Below are 6,168 nucleotides of genomic sequence, written 5' to 3'. Positions count from 1 at the left end.
ATTTGTTCCTTTGTTTGTTTGCACAGAATATGATTAGTAACTACAGAACCTATTTGCATTTTTTACTGTTAAGAATCTAAAAAATAAATGATGATCCGATTTTATTTTGCTTTCATTAATTCTAGCGTCAGTGGCTCAGGGTTCAAGCACTTGACTTTCAATCTTCAGGTCCGGGTTCGAATCCCGCCATGTACCCATGTGTTTTTCGATTTCCGATTTACATTGTACGTTTATCCGACGTTCTTACGGTGAATGAAAACATCTGCACATATCTGAGAAGAAATTTAAAGATATGTGTAAAGTCAACCAACCCGCACTTGGCCAGCGTGGTTGACTATGGCCTTATCACCCTAAACTTAGGGTAGTCTCCAAGCCCCTTCGTGGGGACTTATAGTGAGTTGATGACGATTAATTCTAAATCATAAATTAAAAAACTTCGGAATGTTTATTACGTTTTAGTTTAGTTGCTCGCATTTTTTTCTTCTGCGTTTCTAGCATGTTACAACACAAATAGTTAGTTGTTGAAGTCTGTATTACAATTACATGTCAACTTCATAAATGGATATATTGTTGTGACAGTGAACTCAGTTATGAAAAGATTTAATTTGTTAACCAAAACATAATCAGATTCTCTTAATTTCAAAAATATCCTCTTAGAAATTGTTGCTTTTTCATTAAAAGAGAAACACTTTTTCATTAACGTAGAAGCTTAAAACTTCATTCTTAAACGAATTCCGATGTAAAAACCGCCTCAAGGGGACATATGAAATAAATGAGCAAGCTTTATTATTCAAAATATTTTTAAAATTCTATATTTTTTATGAAATATATAATAAGATTTAAGGTTTTGAGTCTAATAGAATATTTCTTTACTTACCTACTTGTTGATATGGAAGTGCATCTTGACTTTATTAGGCAGTAATAGTTTAAGATAATATAACTTAAATCGTATTTGATACGAGGAAGGAGTAGACAAGTTGCCAATATCATTGTCCATGACCTTGCGGGCATTCAAGAGCCTGACCTTTTAACCACATCAACACGGAACGTAAAAAACTTGTGGTATATTAGCGTTCACAACTCGAACACCCTGTGTAAGACTGGCTTTGGACCGCGTCGCCCACAGCTGCAATTACACCGTGCGCCACCTGTCGACTGCAGAAGCGATACTCATATTTTGCGACAAATTATATTATAAACAAAATTAAGTGCCAGTTTGTGGCTATAGATATTGACTACTTAATCTTACTAGTATTCTAAATGCGAAAGTTTGGATGGATGGATGGATAGATGGATGGAACAACTCCATGGATCTCGCTCAACTTTGGCACATATGTTAAACATAGCCTGGAAGTACACATTGGCTACTTATTAAGTTTTTTTTTCGATTCCGCGAGTCGCTGGCAACAGCTAGTCATCTTTATAGTTACGTAAAACTAAATGCACAGCAGCTAAAAGCTAAAATCAATTAAAGGCACAAAACCAGTCCAGCTGCTTGTGTAACAGTAAAAGATCGTGCTAAATATATAATTAAAAAAAAAGTGAAAAAATGTTTTAATTTGAAATTCTTTAATCCTTCACCGTGCTGCTTAAGTAGCATTCGTTGTATTTAATTTGCGAACTGAATGAGAAAAATTGGACGGCTCCCGGTTTAAACAAGGCTTAATTTGTCGTCATTAATATAGATGAAGTGGACGTATCGCCTTGTACGTCTTTTATATTTAGTCTCGCATACTAATCAACCACATTTTTATTTCACTCGGTATTAAATATAGACGCAGTTCGTTGACTAAGACTAATAATAGATTCGATCTGATCGAATTATCAACTGCCGCGTGGTTAAGTAACCTCTGAACAACATTCTTTAAATTCAAAGGAGACAAAACTAACTAGCACTTTTCTTTACCAAAACTTTCGTCTACAGAAATGGAAGTATTAAAAACATTTAATTTATAGCAGAGAAAGTCACGTAACAATTACAAAAGTTATTACAATAACAAATATAATATTTTATTATGTACTTATCAAATAAATTATACAACAAAACATGTTAGTTTTAAAATTTACGATTACGCTTTGTAGTTAAAAATTTTCGAGGAACCGTCTGGCTATTTATTGTTTAACGCTGTTGTGACTAATTTTATTGGGTATGCTTATCTATGAAGGCCATAATAAAGTTTAAGCTCTCCGCAGTGTTCCATTCTTTTGGAAATTGATAGACGTGGAGTTATCATTTGACAGCGTGCGTGCTAAGGCCCGCGTCACGCAACGCCGCGTCAACACCGCGCCGAGCCGAGCCCAAACAGTCATAGAGTATACAAAAAATCGCATTGATTTATATTTAACAACGACTAAATTGTGTAAAAATAATCATAAATTTTATAAAGACGTTATCAATATACGATGAAAATGGCAAGTTTTAACCATCCGTTATAATCTAGTACCGAGAAGATGAAAAGGATGTCAAACTTCGCAAGTATGTTACTCTGCTTTTGTCATTGCAGGGTTTTTATTTTTTTTATTTTTAAAGTAGCTTTTAATATACGAGATACAGAAGTTCCTTACTTCCTAAATATATTGTAATAATAGCTGTCGCCCGCGACTCCGTCCGCGCACAATTAAAACCAAACGTAATAAGTAGCCTATGCGTTCTTCCTGAGTATGTTCTGCATCTGTAGCAAATTTCAGTGAGATCCATACAGCCGTTCCGGAGATATATTCAAACAAGCATCCATCCATCTTAAGCTTCGTATATATAATATTAGTAAGATAATATGTATATTTATGCAAATAAACTACAATCTAATGGGTTACAAATTACTTGTGAACAAAATGCAAAATTTATAAAACACTTTCAATAAATCTAAAACCGGTCTTTAAAATAATCTTTGCCTTACACAAAAATATTTTAAGCTCTATTCGTCAACGTGTCGTTTGTAATAAAATTCGTTGAACGCGTCAACTGGGCAAAGGCCCCAATTTTTATTAGCTTTTTTTACTCGCACCCCTTTCTGGTTAAAAGCTCGTAGGAGACAAAATTCTACTTGAACTATATTAGTAGGTTTTACGGTTTCCTTATTATCTAGTAAAAAGTAACGCTATGTTTTTACATCCAATATCTGTTTTAAGTGTACCGCATAAGAGGTTATATGTAAAAATGATCCTGTTTAAACAAAGACGAATTAAGTACCACCTCTTATTGAAGTCGATTGAATGTGGATGAAAACATTGTTTTCTTCTTTCGTTGATTCAAACAGAAAATAATGTCGACACTTCGAACACTACTTTAAATATGAGAGTTTAACAAAAATGCGGTAAAAAGTTATGACGCTTTAACTGTATTGAGAGATTGTTCCGCGTATATGACCCAGTTGGCACATTTTCTTATTTCAAATAGGATGTGATTCGCGAATCGCGAAACTCGGGTCTCTTAATGCGTTTCATAAGTACCAGCAAAGGGACAAATAAAAACACGATAACCCCTTTCAAAAGGCTCGACCGTTGTTTCTATTATCATTGGTTGCTTTGTCGAGGGGCTTGATTTTTTTTTTTGGTGCGGGCGAAAAAAGAACAAACGCTCCGGATATGGGAGCCGTTTCCCATCTGTTTTATTAAAACTGCGATATTGATCTCAATCGGCCGTTTGTTCGAAGGCGCAACTTGTGGGTATTTCACACTGCGCTGAATTATATTAAATGGTTCGTTCGTGCATTGAGGTTGGAATAAAAAGTGTGATATGTTATTATATAGATAGAATTTTTTATCGCTGTTTTTAATATTCCTCATAAGACGAACCGAAAGTGCATACGTATTGATGTTTTATTTATAGTTTAACGTTGCTGTTGACTGGTCCAAAAAAAAACTTTTTACTATATCAAAATTAGGTACCTGAATTGTGGTTAACATCAAACTATATCCATGTATTTGAAGTCTTTTCTAATTAGATTCAAAATATACCCGATAATTATATAACACGTTCGGGAAGGCAGATTCGACCACCTAAACGTTTTCAATAATTTGTTTTTACTATTATTATTTTCATAAGGTTAATTAGAAGATTTTTGTTTGATATTATTTTAACTATCCATCTGTTTCTCAGTGTCAATATATATATTTATATATATATATATATATATATATATATATATTGTCAGAGTGTATTACATTGATTAAGTTATTGGTTAATCTATTAAAGTAATTTTGTTTTCAAAAGAAAGGGCATGTGGCATAATGACAGTTGTTAGAATGTCGATGAATAAAGTTAGTTGTCAATATGCATTCCTAAGATGTCGTTTTATTTCCATATATCTCCCGATACCACCATTATATTCTATTTCTTATTGAAATATAAAGTGCATTAATTAATGTACATTTACGTGTATCTTGATGTAGTTTGAAGGATATGAATAAACCTTGAACATAGCTGTAATACGGACGGACACTCGGAGTTGGCAAACATTGAGGAACAGTCAAACGTTCAATAAAGGTCTTTGATCTACTATCCCTTCAATGTGAAAATGGAACATTCTCTAGACGAGTCTATTCCAGTCTGGTAAGCATTACATTGATTAATACTAGTCCTTTTTATTGATACTATAGCTAATAGTTCAGAGACTATTTATAAATAAACATATCGGACATTGAAGGTTAATTAAAATTAATAGGCAGGAAAAAGTTAAATGTTTATCTGAATAAGTGATTCATATACATATTAATATTTTAATAATGAACTAATAAATCCCTTTACTAGAAACAATAGCGTATTTGAAATAGAGCTACGCTAATAATGAATTTTAATGTCATATGTTTAGATCAAAAAAAAATACTGAATTCAAAAAAGGAACAAATAATTAGGTTATTTTTTTTTTAATAATGTAAAAACAAAAGTGTCCTGTGTCATATATAGTATATATTTGTTCAGTGTAAAACCAGCTCTATTCTTTTTAATTGAATAACTCAGCCAATCCAAACGAACACCACCCGTTTATTTAATATGTAAACTTTGTTGGATTTATTGGTATCATAAGTTGCGAGCTCGGTTCACGCCTATCCTCCATGATGATTGCGGCTTATCGATATATCGAACCGAAGATAAACTCCATACATTTCTTACGTATCGATATTACTATCGGAAACCTCGATCATATGCAATATTTTTAAATGCAACATAACTTATATCTTACCAGCATATTATTTTAAGATGGTATCGCGAATTTTTGTAGTATTTATTAATTAATCCTCTTTTATATTTCTTCGTGTTAAGGTGTTTTTTTTCTTTAATATCATCAAGCTTTTTCCTGCCTGAGTAGTCACTGTTTGCCTTGAAGTGGCATTTGCAGCTTTACCAGTCTTGAGGTGGCCTAGCGCAGATGGTGCTTAGCCTTGAATCTCGATCATCAAGCTACCATTGTCACTACTAATATAGGCACAGTATGTATTACTCTTTCATAATTACATCTCTTTCAGTATACCTGAACTTAAAAATCCATCCATAGTTTCATTTTTTTTAAATGGCGGTGAACGAGAAAGCGGCCACCTAAAATAACCAAAACGGTGAAACGACCGCAGTCCATAGACGTCTGGAATTACAGATGCGTTGCTTACCTTTAATCGACAGAGGAGGGGTCGCACAGGAAGGGAATATTTCCCCTTTCTATGCGTCACCTTCTCCGTCAAATCCCTTCTCATCTTTACCTCATAAGAAAAGGATGGAATGGGGAAGGGGACAAAAATTAGGCTTCCATTTATTTATTTTTATTAAATGATCTTTTTTTATAAAATAATGAAGATAATTTAAAATTCAATCAATTATCTCAGAAAACGATGGAAGTCTTCATATATATTGCTGCTTAGTTGACATGGCGAGATGATCCGCAAAAAATTCCACCGTCGATGTTGCGTCGAATAAAAACTCCTCGGACAAGTCGACGGTCGAACGCGACAAAAACTGTCCATACCCCAGCGCTGGATCGGAGTTTACAAAAACAATCCTTTTATGGATGCGGCATCTTGCAGTTATGGAAAATTATTGATTGACAAAATGAAAATTAATGCGATTACTTCAGTAAACCGCAGTCACAATGTTGAAACAATGCTTGATATTTTTTTTATATCTCCGTAAGTCAGATGTTTTTTCGTTGCAAAATTTTTTGTTGCTGAATGGTACGC

The 6,168-nt window shown here is 33.5% G+C and overlaps 1 long non-coding RNA gene across 1 annotated transcript; it reads left to right on the top strand.

Moving 5' to 3' along the window:
• The first annotated feature begins 4,287 nt into the window (after positions 1–4,287).
• LOC106122031 (uncharacterized) lies at positions 4,288–5,870 on the top strand. The gene is made up of 3 exons (XR_001228079.1): positions 4,288–4,552; positions 5,291–5,430; positions 5,818–5,870. It is a non-coding gene; the product is annotated as an uncharacterized LOC106122031 (long non-coding RNA).
• The last annotated feature ends 298 nt before the right edge of the window (positions 5,871–6,168 follow it).

The sequence above is a fragment of the Papilio xuthus genome, unplaced genomic scaffold (genome assembly GCF_000836235.2).
Source record: "Papilio xuthus unplaced genomic scaffold, Pxut_1.1 DF826933.1, whole genome shotgun sequence".
Lineage (NCBI taxonomy): Eukaryota > Metazoa > Arthropoda > Insecta > Lepidoptera > Papilionidae > Papilio > Papilio xuthus.
The sequence above is the reverse complement of the archived record's forward strand: the minus strand, read 5'-3'. Positions and strand labels throughout refer to the sequence as shown.